Source organism: Podarcis filfolensis, assembly GCF_964270895.1.
Source record: "Podarcis filfolensis genome assembly, chromosome: 2".
NCBI classification, from domain to species: Eukaryota; Metazoa; Chordata; class Lepidosauria; order Squamata; family Lacertidae; genus Podarcis; species Podarcis filfolensis.
Genome location: NC_139605.1, coordinates 5,704,115 through 5,713,388, shown reverse-complemented (window position 1 = coordinate 5,713,388; position 9,274 = coordinate 5,704,115). Strand labels below are relative to the sequence as shown.

Below are 9,274 nucleotides of genomic sequence, written 5' to 3'. Positions count from 1 at the left end.
CACTGAATTGAAAATTCAGCCTTCACAACGCAGGAAAATGGTAAACAGCTATTTTCGTGGAGGAGGGTCAAGATATTAACTGATATGCATGAAATTTCATACATAGCTATATAACCCCTAGTGTAGTAAGATAATACCTTTGGAGCAGGCATTTTCCAAAAAAAATTTGAAAAAATATTAATGAACTGCCCTAGTAGGGCAGTGTCAGGGAAGAGTTAGAGTTAGAAGATTCCAGTTTCCCAGAGGGAGAAAGCATTCCCCAAGGGGGGGAGGAGAGCAGTGAATTGAAGAGAGCAACAGGAACAACAGGGAGTGACCGGCTGTTCCCAGGAAAGGCAAGGGTTAAGTTCTAGCTCAGATTCGGAGGAGGGGAGATACAGGCCAGCTCTAGCCAGGAGGTTAGAAAAAAGAGCGGGGAAAGCGAAGGGAAGGGCGCCTTCGCCATTTTGAGAGTGGCTGGTCATGGAGAAGCAGAGCTCAGAAGGTATCTGAAAGAAGTGACTCTGAGGAATAATATTTAAGAACCGTTTATAAGAATGTTTTGTTAATACGCAATAAAAAGTTTTATAAAAGAACAAGAAGCGTTTGTGTGGTGATCTGAAGAGGACAACGACCAGTCCTGACAGGCAGTAATTGTTCCTTATTTGTCATCCCCCCCAATGATGGAACCCGGGGCGACCCGCCCCCCGCCGCTCCCTTCCTACGCCCTTGCTCAGATGCAGTGTTCTCATGATTCACTACTATCTAGTATATAGTTTATCTCTTAAGTAACTAAAGCCTGCCTTCAGGAACAACTCTGTAAACTGAATGAATCTGAAAGTAAAGTAGTTGATGTAAATATGGCTCAGATTCATGTGTGTTTTGTTTGGAGGGACAGAAGGGATTATCAACCAGGAAGGTATAAATATTGATAGGACTTAAACGAGTTAGCAATCCACTTGTCTCTGCATAAATTCACAGGGAATCGTTTAAAGTCTGCTAAATTATATAAACGCTCCCACAGAGTCAGTGCAAGAAAGCCTCCTGTGTCCTTTTTTTTAAAAAAAAAGCCCTTACATGTCTTAAAAGATGGCTCCCTTCTTCCTCCAATGTCAGAGACAGTAAATGCATGAGCATCCCACTCGCTGGGTGTCCCTCCTGTCCTCCTTGCATGATTCCTTACTGGGACATCTGGGTGGCCACTGGGAGACCGCCATGCGGGACTCAATGGGCCCCTTCTCCTGCGTCCCTCTATCTAGTGGCAGGGGGTTCCAGTGGTTAACTGTGTGCCTTGTAATAAATGCTCAGTGTTGCAACTAGGGCTGAACCTCAGGGTTGAAGTCAAAACAGAGAGAGAGAGAGAGAGAGAGAGAGAGAGAGAGCGCGCGTATGACCACACAGAGAAGGGAAGCAGGTGGTGGGACACTGACAAACACGTTTGGTTTTAGCACAGGGTCAGGCCAGAGCCCACCAGCTTGCCACAATTTCCTTTCTCCATGTGGTTTTTAAAGGGGCATTTTATATCTCCACATATCTCTGCTCCCTTCTCTCGTCATACTGGCCCCAACATGAGTTTCTCTCCCCCTGCCTGGGACCCTCTAAGTCTGCAGGCCCAGGGTGTTGGGGTCAGGGAGGCCCCCTTTGCACAGCCAGCAAGACCCAGCGGCTGCCAAGCCTCTTCTGGAAGGCCCTGAGCCAAGGCTGGGTGCTTGGCCCAGAGAGTGCTTGGCCCACATCCCACTTCCAGAAGCCTGAATGTTGAAACATGAGCTAAGCACAGAGAAGCTGCTGCCTTTCCCAAGAAATCAGGAGAGAGACAAGTAGTGGCCGCTCCTTGCCCAGGTACAAGGAAGATTTTGATTTTAGGGGGGGGGGGCTGTGAAGTCAGAAGGTAAAGAATTATTGGGGAGTTCTCTTTTTCCCAAGATGCATGACCTCTATCATCCCTATTTCCCCTTGTCTGATGCCAAAATATTATTGTGAGTTTTGGGGGGGGGGTTAGTCTGCAGGATTCCTGAGTCCCTTCTAATTCCTGGGGTCCTGGATCCAGCCAAGGTAGAAATCTAACGGAGGGATCCATTGTTGAACTATCTTGGTGAGATGATGGCCATAGATGTCATCTAAGCACCCTCACTAGTATAACCAAAGAAGCCTGGCTGGCTATTTTTTTTTTTTTTATAATGATTTTTTATTACAGATTTTTATAACAACACAAACATATAACAAATACATAAACAAACAAAAAACAAAAACAGAACAAAAAACATGTACCATTTCATATCTTAGTTTCTTATACCTTTCTTCCCCGACTTCCTCATGCCTCCCTTTTCTGTATTCCAAGTTCTTATCAATTACTCAGCAAATCTTCCCTTATTTTAATTAAAATTTAAATTAATCTTCCTTATTCTCCTTGTCTTAACCATTACTGATAGTAACCATTTACTTTCCAGTCCAACATCATTCTAACTTTCATTAATTTTGTAATATTTCTTTAAATAGTCCTTGAACTTTTTCCATTCTTCTTGCGCTGCTTCTCTTCCCTGGTTTCGGATTCTGCTCGTCATTTCTGCCAAGCCCATGTAGTCTATCACCTTCATCTGCCATTCTTCCAGTGTGGGTAAATCTTGCGTCTTCCAGTACTTCGCAATGAGTATTCTAGCTGCTGTTGTAGCATACATAAAGAAAGTTATATCCGTCTTTAACACCCCTTGGCCGACAATACCCAAGAGAAAGGCCCTGGCTGGCTATTTTGAGGGGGGCTCTCCAGGACCCACTTTTGGGACTCAATGGGCTCAGTCACCTCAGGGACGTCTTAAGCTTCACTTTTCACCTGCTCCATCTAGTTGTTCCTGGACAGGGATAGTCTGCCCACAAGGATCCATGTTCTGCTCACCTCCTGACAGGATTATTGTAACATGTGTTGTTTTTCCCAATACAGTAGGGAGGCTTCAGCTGCTACAAGATAAACCTGACAGGATTTTCACTGTCACAGCTCATTTAAACCAAATCTCACTAGGGCCAAAAGACCCTCTGCCTGTTTGTCTGGTTCTGAGTTCAATTCAAAGTGCTAGTCTTGTGTTAGAAAGTCCTCAGTGGCTTGAGGCGCCTTCTGCTCCCCTGCTCTCCTCTGTGGAGACTTTTCTTCCTCTCCTTTCCCTTCTTCATGGAGGTGGAGTGGGGGACAACAACTAATGGCCAGGAGGAAATTTTTTTGTTCTTCACAGACTTTAAAGAATTTTTCAGGACTTTAGACATTTCTGTATAGCTTTGTTATGTGATTTTAAACCACCATTGAACCAATTTAGGGAGATAGTGGCATGAAGATAAAAAACAAAGCAGCCGCTTGAGGCAGCCCCTTCGGGAAGGAGGAAGCAGCCATTTTCCCTCCCTTTCTGCTTCACTGCCAGCCCTCCACAAAATGGCTTCTGTCCCCAACATGCAGGCTGGGTGGGGCTGCCTCAGCCTCCCGCTTCCCTCTGTAATAAAAAAAATTAAGGTCTTATATATATAATAAATGTTCATAAATGTACCAACCAAGCACGTACATAGAGATGTGGACCACATGTCTGGAGCAGCACAGGAAGACCGCCCTGAAACCATTTTGATTCCCAAGCTGATGAAATGTTTTCTCGGCAAGGAGGGAGCGGGCGAGGGAACCTTTCCATTGTCTCAGGAATTGGGTAATCACCATCTCAAAGGAATGGCCAGACTACCAGGAAAGGCAATCAGATAAGGCATTATCAGATAACCTGGCAGACAGGAAAAACAACATTCAAATTTCTGTTGTAGACTGCCTTTTCTGTGGTGTAGGTGTGATGTTTGTGGGGGTGGACTTGGGTTACACCCCTTCTGTGGTGTATGTATGATGTATGGAGGGATGGTCTTGAGCTCCAGGGCAGGGAATTTAAAATGTCTTTACAGTAGTACCTCTGGATGTGAACGGGGTCGCCGCAAAGCGTAACCTGAAAATGCTCAACCTGAAGCATATTTAACCCAAGGCATGACTGTATAAGGGCAGGTACACCTTGGTTCTGGGCCCTCCTCTGCTCTCCTGTGTGTGAGGGGAGCATCCTGTTGCATCAGTTCAATAAAGATCAGGCTTACTAGCTGCTTTGCTTCTCAATATTCTCTGGTTGGCCTCTGTTATTTTCTCCAACCGATGGAGAACCTACAAAGGACTCTATAAGGGCTCTTGTGTCCCCCATAACGGAATAAGGGCAGATTTTGTTTAAAACACCTCCCTGCAGAGGAGACCTTTGGTGCAAGGGAGAGCAGCCAAGCAAGGCAGAAACCGAAAGCCACAGCAGCCCACAGATCAGGTTGCCTGACTGGGAGATCAGCAGGCAGAAAAGTCGCTCAGGGGAAGACGTTTTCTCTCTAAGCACCCAGATGGCTTTGGCATTTGCCCTCTTGGCCTGGCCTGGGCCCCCTCCAGCCTTGGAAAGACCCGTCTCCCTCAGCATGCAGGACAAAACCCTGAGCCTCCACAGCTCTCTTCCTCAAGGCCAAGTGGCCCGGACTCCTGGGTCCCCTTTGGGAGGAGACTCGGCAGGAGCCAGGACTCCTGGGTCCCCTTTGGGAGGAGACTCGGCAGGAGCCAGGACTCCTGGGTCCCCTTTGGGAGGAGACTCGGCAGGAGCCAGGACTCCTGGGTCCCCTTTGGGAGGAGACTCGGCAGGAGCCAGGACTCCTGGGTCCCCTTTGGGAGGAGACTCGGCAGGAGCCAGGACTCCTGGGTCCCCTTTGGGAGGAGACTCGGCAGGAGCCAGGACTCCTGGGTCCCCTTGGGGAGGAGACTCGGCAGGAGCCAGGACACCTGGGCCCCCTTGGGGAGGAGACTCGGCAGGAGCCTGGACTCCTGGGTCCCCTTTGGGAGGAGACTCGGTAGGAGCCAGGACTCCTGGGTCCCCTTTGGGAGGAGACTCGGCAGGAGCCAGGACTCCTGGGTCCCCTTTGGGAGGAGACTTGGCAGGAGCCAGGAGTCCTGGGTCCTGTTTCTGGCAGGCAAAAGGCATCTTCCTCTCTAGCTGACTCTCCCTTCAAAAAATGAGTATTTATATCCAGGTGGCATTCATGTTCTCCTCATAATGGCCCTGAGAGGCCCAAGGTCCCTGAGGGAGCTTCATGGCTACGTGGGGATTTGAACCCAGGACTCCCAGGCTCCCATATCCCAGTCAAACCACAGCCCCACACTGGATCCTTGTAGGCTTCTCCACCTCTCAAGACCTGCAGGGACGTCTCTCCTGACATTGTTTCTGTCCCCTTCTTGGTATCGTGTGGAAACAGCAACAAGTCTTCTTGCCCCTTAAAGGCGAAGAAATAGATTATGGCATAAAAACGTCCTTGGTGTGGTTCTCTGTTCCAAACTGGATTGTTTCCCAGGAGACTTTGTCCCCTTCTGCCTCTCTCAGCAACCTGTGAGTCAGGTTGGAAAGTCCCAGGGCAGTTCCCACAACAAGGCCTTTTATTTTAAATGTTTGTTTTCATTTTTACTTATAAGAATAGCTGAGGGTGCAGTAAAGTCCTTGACAAGTTACAATAATCTAAATTTTGTTTGCATGCCAACCTAGCAAAGGAATCTCAAGTGACTGCATCTCAGGCTGCTTGACTGACATTTCTCACAGGAATTGAAGAACGGAGGCAGATTTTGCTGAGAAAGTCATCGTCCTTCATTAACACTGGTGTTTGTGTGTGTGTTTGTTTCCTGCCCTCACGCTCTCTCTCTGCCACAAGACACCCCCCCCCCCCCATTTCTCCACAGTCCCTAGTTGTATTTCCTCGCTTTCCCCTTTTTGCGATCCTCCGCTGCCCCCTGCCGGCTGCTTTCTTCCCCAGCTGAAATGGAAATCAGGTGATTTCTAGGAAATCCTTCAAGGGACCAGTTGAAGCAAGGCACGGGTTGCAAAAAAATGGTCAAGGTTCCCACTTACGCCACAGCTTTGGAATCGGTGCAAGTGGGTGTATTCATACCTATGGTATGGAAACCCGGAAATATATAAAACTTTTACAAATCACGTAATCAAGAAAAAACCTATTTAGAGTATGGGAAAATTATAACAACTTATTAGAAAGAAAAACACCACTGTGGATATCCCCAGTGGAAGCTGCAACCAGGAAAAGAATAAATATGGATAAGCAGTGGTTAACTTACAGTGAAATTTAATCTCTTACGGAACAGGAACCAAAACTGAGAAATCTCGAGGAATCAAGAAATCTGGTTACCAATTAGCTACAGGTACATCACATTAATGAATTGTTTTAGATAGGAAAAATGGCTTTGCAGAACAAAAGTCTCAGTTTACCAAAGACCTATTAGATACAATTATAAAAGTATTATCAAATATGTACAAACTGCTGTTGGAGTGGGAAACGAAAGAGGAATTTGTGAAATTTAGCAGGATTAAGTGGGCACAGGATGTGGGTCACAGTATCAATCATGAATTATGGCGAAAGTTGTGGAAAATAAATATGAATTTTATGGCAAGTTATGCGATAAAAAAATGATGAAAATGGCCCACAGATGGTATTTAACACCCACCAGATTAGCGAAAATGTCTAAAGAAGAAAAAGGAATATGTTGGAAGTGTAATGAAATTGAGGAATCTTTTATTCACATGTGTTGGTCGTGTAAAATAATTAAGGGATATTGGGAAACGATATAAAATGAATTTTAAAAGATACCTAAAAAGACTTTCCCCAAAACACCTGGGAGTTTCCTTTTGGAGATAGTAACAACAGAGGTCCCCCAAAAACAAAAGTTTATTACTATGTGCCACTGCCGCAGTTAGAACCTTCTTGGCACAAAGGTGGAGAACAAGGATAGAACCCACTCAGGAAGAATGGCAGTGTAAAATGTTTGAATGTACTGAACTGGCTGGTCTGACGAACAGGATAAGAGAAAACAGATATAAGGAATATAAGGAGGAATGGATGTTGTTTCTTGAATATTTCAAGAACTAGTCTAGAGAAAGACATAGCTTAGCAGGTCTCGTATAAATCCAGCAGTTGAAATAGATGAGAATATTTAATAGATAACAAATTGGATAATTAAAAAGATGTGGATTACGCAGAGTAGTAGAAAAGCAAAGGAACCAGGAAAAGTGTGGCAGGAAAGTCATATGGTATATGTATACATGCTTTATTTGGTATGAAGTTGTAAGTGGGACGAGAGAAGGAGAGAGGGGTTAAATATGCTCTCTGTTCCTGTTTTTGAAAATGCAAATAATTTTTTAAAAAAATTGATCCCCTCTCCACAGAGGCGTTTTCAAGGTGGGCACCCCCCACACACCGATGGAGGAGCTGCTCAAATGTTAACATACGTCTCAGTCTACAACCTTCTAAGATTATACAATAAAATTATAATGGTACAGGAATAATTTGGGATGCTTTGCAACCATCAGTTCAGTTCTCCATGTGTTGCCTAGACGTACTATTATCTGTGCATGTACATGTGCAAATGATTGTGCAGTGCTCCAATGTCGCCTTGATGCACCTTCGCTGCATCAAGCAGTTGGTCCCTTACCTTTCCCGCCCCGCCCTGGCCACAGTGATCCATGTGACGGTCACCTCCAGGTTTGACTACTGTAATTCGCTCTACGCGGGGCTGCCCTTGAAGCTGACCCAGAAACTCCAGCGGGTGCAGAATGCTGCAGCGAGGCTCCTCACGGGGTCCCTGCCATGGGAGCATATTCACCCACTGATTTTCCAGCTGCACTGGCTCCCGGTTGAGTACAGGGTCAGATTTAAGGTGCTGGTTTTTGACCTTTAAAGCCTTTCACAGCCCAGGACCCTCATACCTACAGGACCGCCTCTTCCGGTATGCCCCACGGAGGACCTTAAGGTCCATAAATAGCAACAACCTAGAGGTCCCGGGCCCCAAGGAAGTTAGATTAGCCTCAACCAGAGCCAGGGCTTTTCCAGCACTGTCTCTGGCCTGGTGGAACGCTCTGTCTCATGAGACCAGGGCCCTGCGGGATTTGATTTCTTTCCACAGGGCCTATAAGACAGAGTTGTTCCACCTGGCCTTTGGCTTGGAGTCAATTTGATTCCCTCCCCCTCTTTCTTTTTTCCTTTCTCCTCCTGTGATGAGGCTGCATTTTAATGTTTCAATGTTTTAATGTTGTATTTTAATCTTGTTTTTAAGTTGTATTCGTTCAACTTGTTTTTATTATTGCTTGTTAGCTGCCCTGAGCCAGGCCTAGGCTGAGGAGGGTGGGGTATAAATAAAATTTATTATTATTAATATAATTATTAAGTGGTGTTTTCTGTGAAGTCCCATTGTACGTAGCATAACTCACCCACCAAGGCCAGCCCAATACATTTTGACACCTGAGGGAGGGCCCCAAAATGGCCTCCCACTCCCCACCAGGGAAGAAGGGGTGAGGGAAGATTTCTAATCAGGGCAGAGGGAGAAAAGATACCTGTCTGTGTCTGTAAATATTCTCAGGAACTTCAAAATCTCTGGAACTCCTGTGATAAGAAGGCAAGAACCACTAAAGACAAAGGGGCTGCACCCTTATTTATTTAAGTCAAACATATATTACAAAAGTAAAAAAAAAAATTACATCCAGTGTCTTCAAAGCAAGGTGCACGAAATCCACTGGGTTAGACGAGAAGAGTCCTGTGGCCTCTGGAGGTCTCCTTCCTGGCTTCCTCCTTGGCTGTCAGCAGGATCAGTCCCTCTCCTCAGCCTCTCTACCTCCTCTCAGTTCCCTGCTTCCCCATTTCCCCCTTCAGCTGCTTCTTCCTCCCCCTCCAGCCTGTTTCTCAACTCACTGCCCCAGGGCATCATGGGAGGTCCAGGGTGGAGCCCCAGAGCTCAGCAGCTGGTTGTCCTGGACGTGGAGCTCCATGAACCAGGCTGGAGAACTGGAGCCTTGAAGGTATCGGGACAGAAAGAGGGTCTGGAGGAAACTGCCTCAGCAGCTGCCATTGCCATGGGGAGGGTCTGAATGCCCCCTGGAGCTCCTCATTCTCTGCTCTGCCTGAGGATGTTTGAAGAGAGGCCTCAACTCCAGCAGAGGTCACCTCTGAGCCACTCTGGATCTAGTCAGACAGGACAGTGAGGTTCTGGGGATGCAGGAGGTGACCCAAGAGGGCGGGTGGTGGACGTCCCTCCCATCTGCAGGAGAACCAGAGCACAGCTCTTGGTCAACACAGACAAAACCCCTCCATATCCAGATGTTGTAACTGGAGATGATGCCCTCCTTGGCTTTTATGGGATCAATGGCCAACGTCTGTCCTTCATCTTCTGAGGCAAACTTGCAAGGTTCCAGATCAGAATCGGATCCAATTC

At 46.7% G+C, this 9,274-nt stretch overlaps 2 protein-coding genes across 4 annotated transcripts in view; both read right to left on the bottom strand.

The window, feature by feature from the left end:
* LOC310756634 (uncharacterized protein) overlaps positions 1-9,274 on the bottom strand; it is an 820,367-nt gene that overhangs the window by 197,506 nt on the left and 613,587 nt on the right. The gene's annotated exons all lie outside the window — the stretch shown is intronic.
* LOC310758165 (uncharacterized protein) overlaps positions 1-9,274 on the bottom strand; it is a 228,098-nt gene that overhangs the window by 23,054 nt on the left and 195,770 nt on the right. The window lies entirely within an intron of this gene.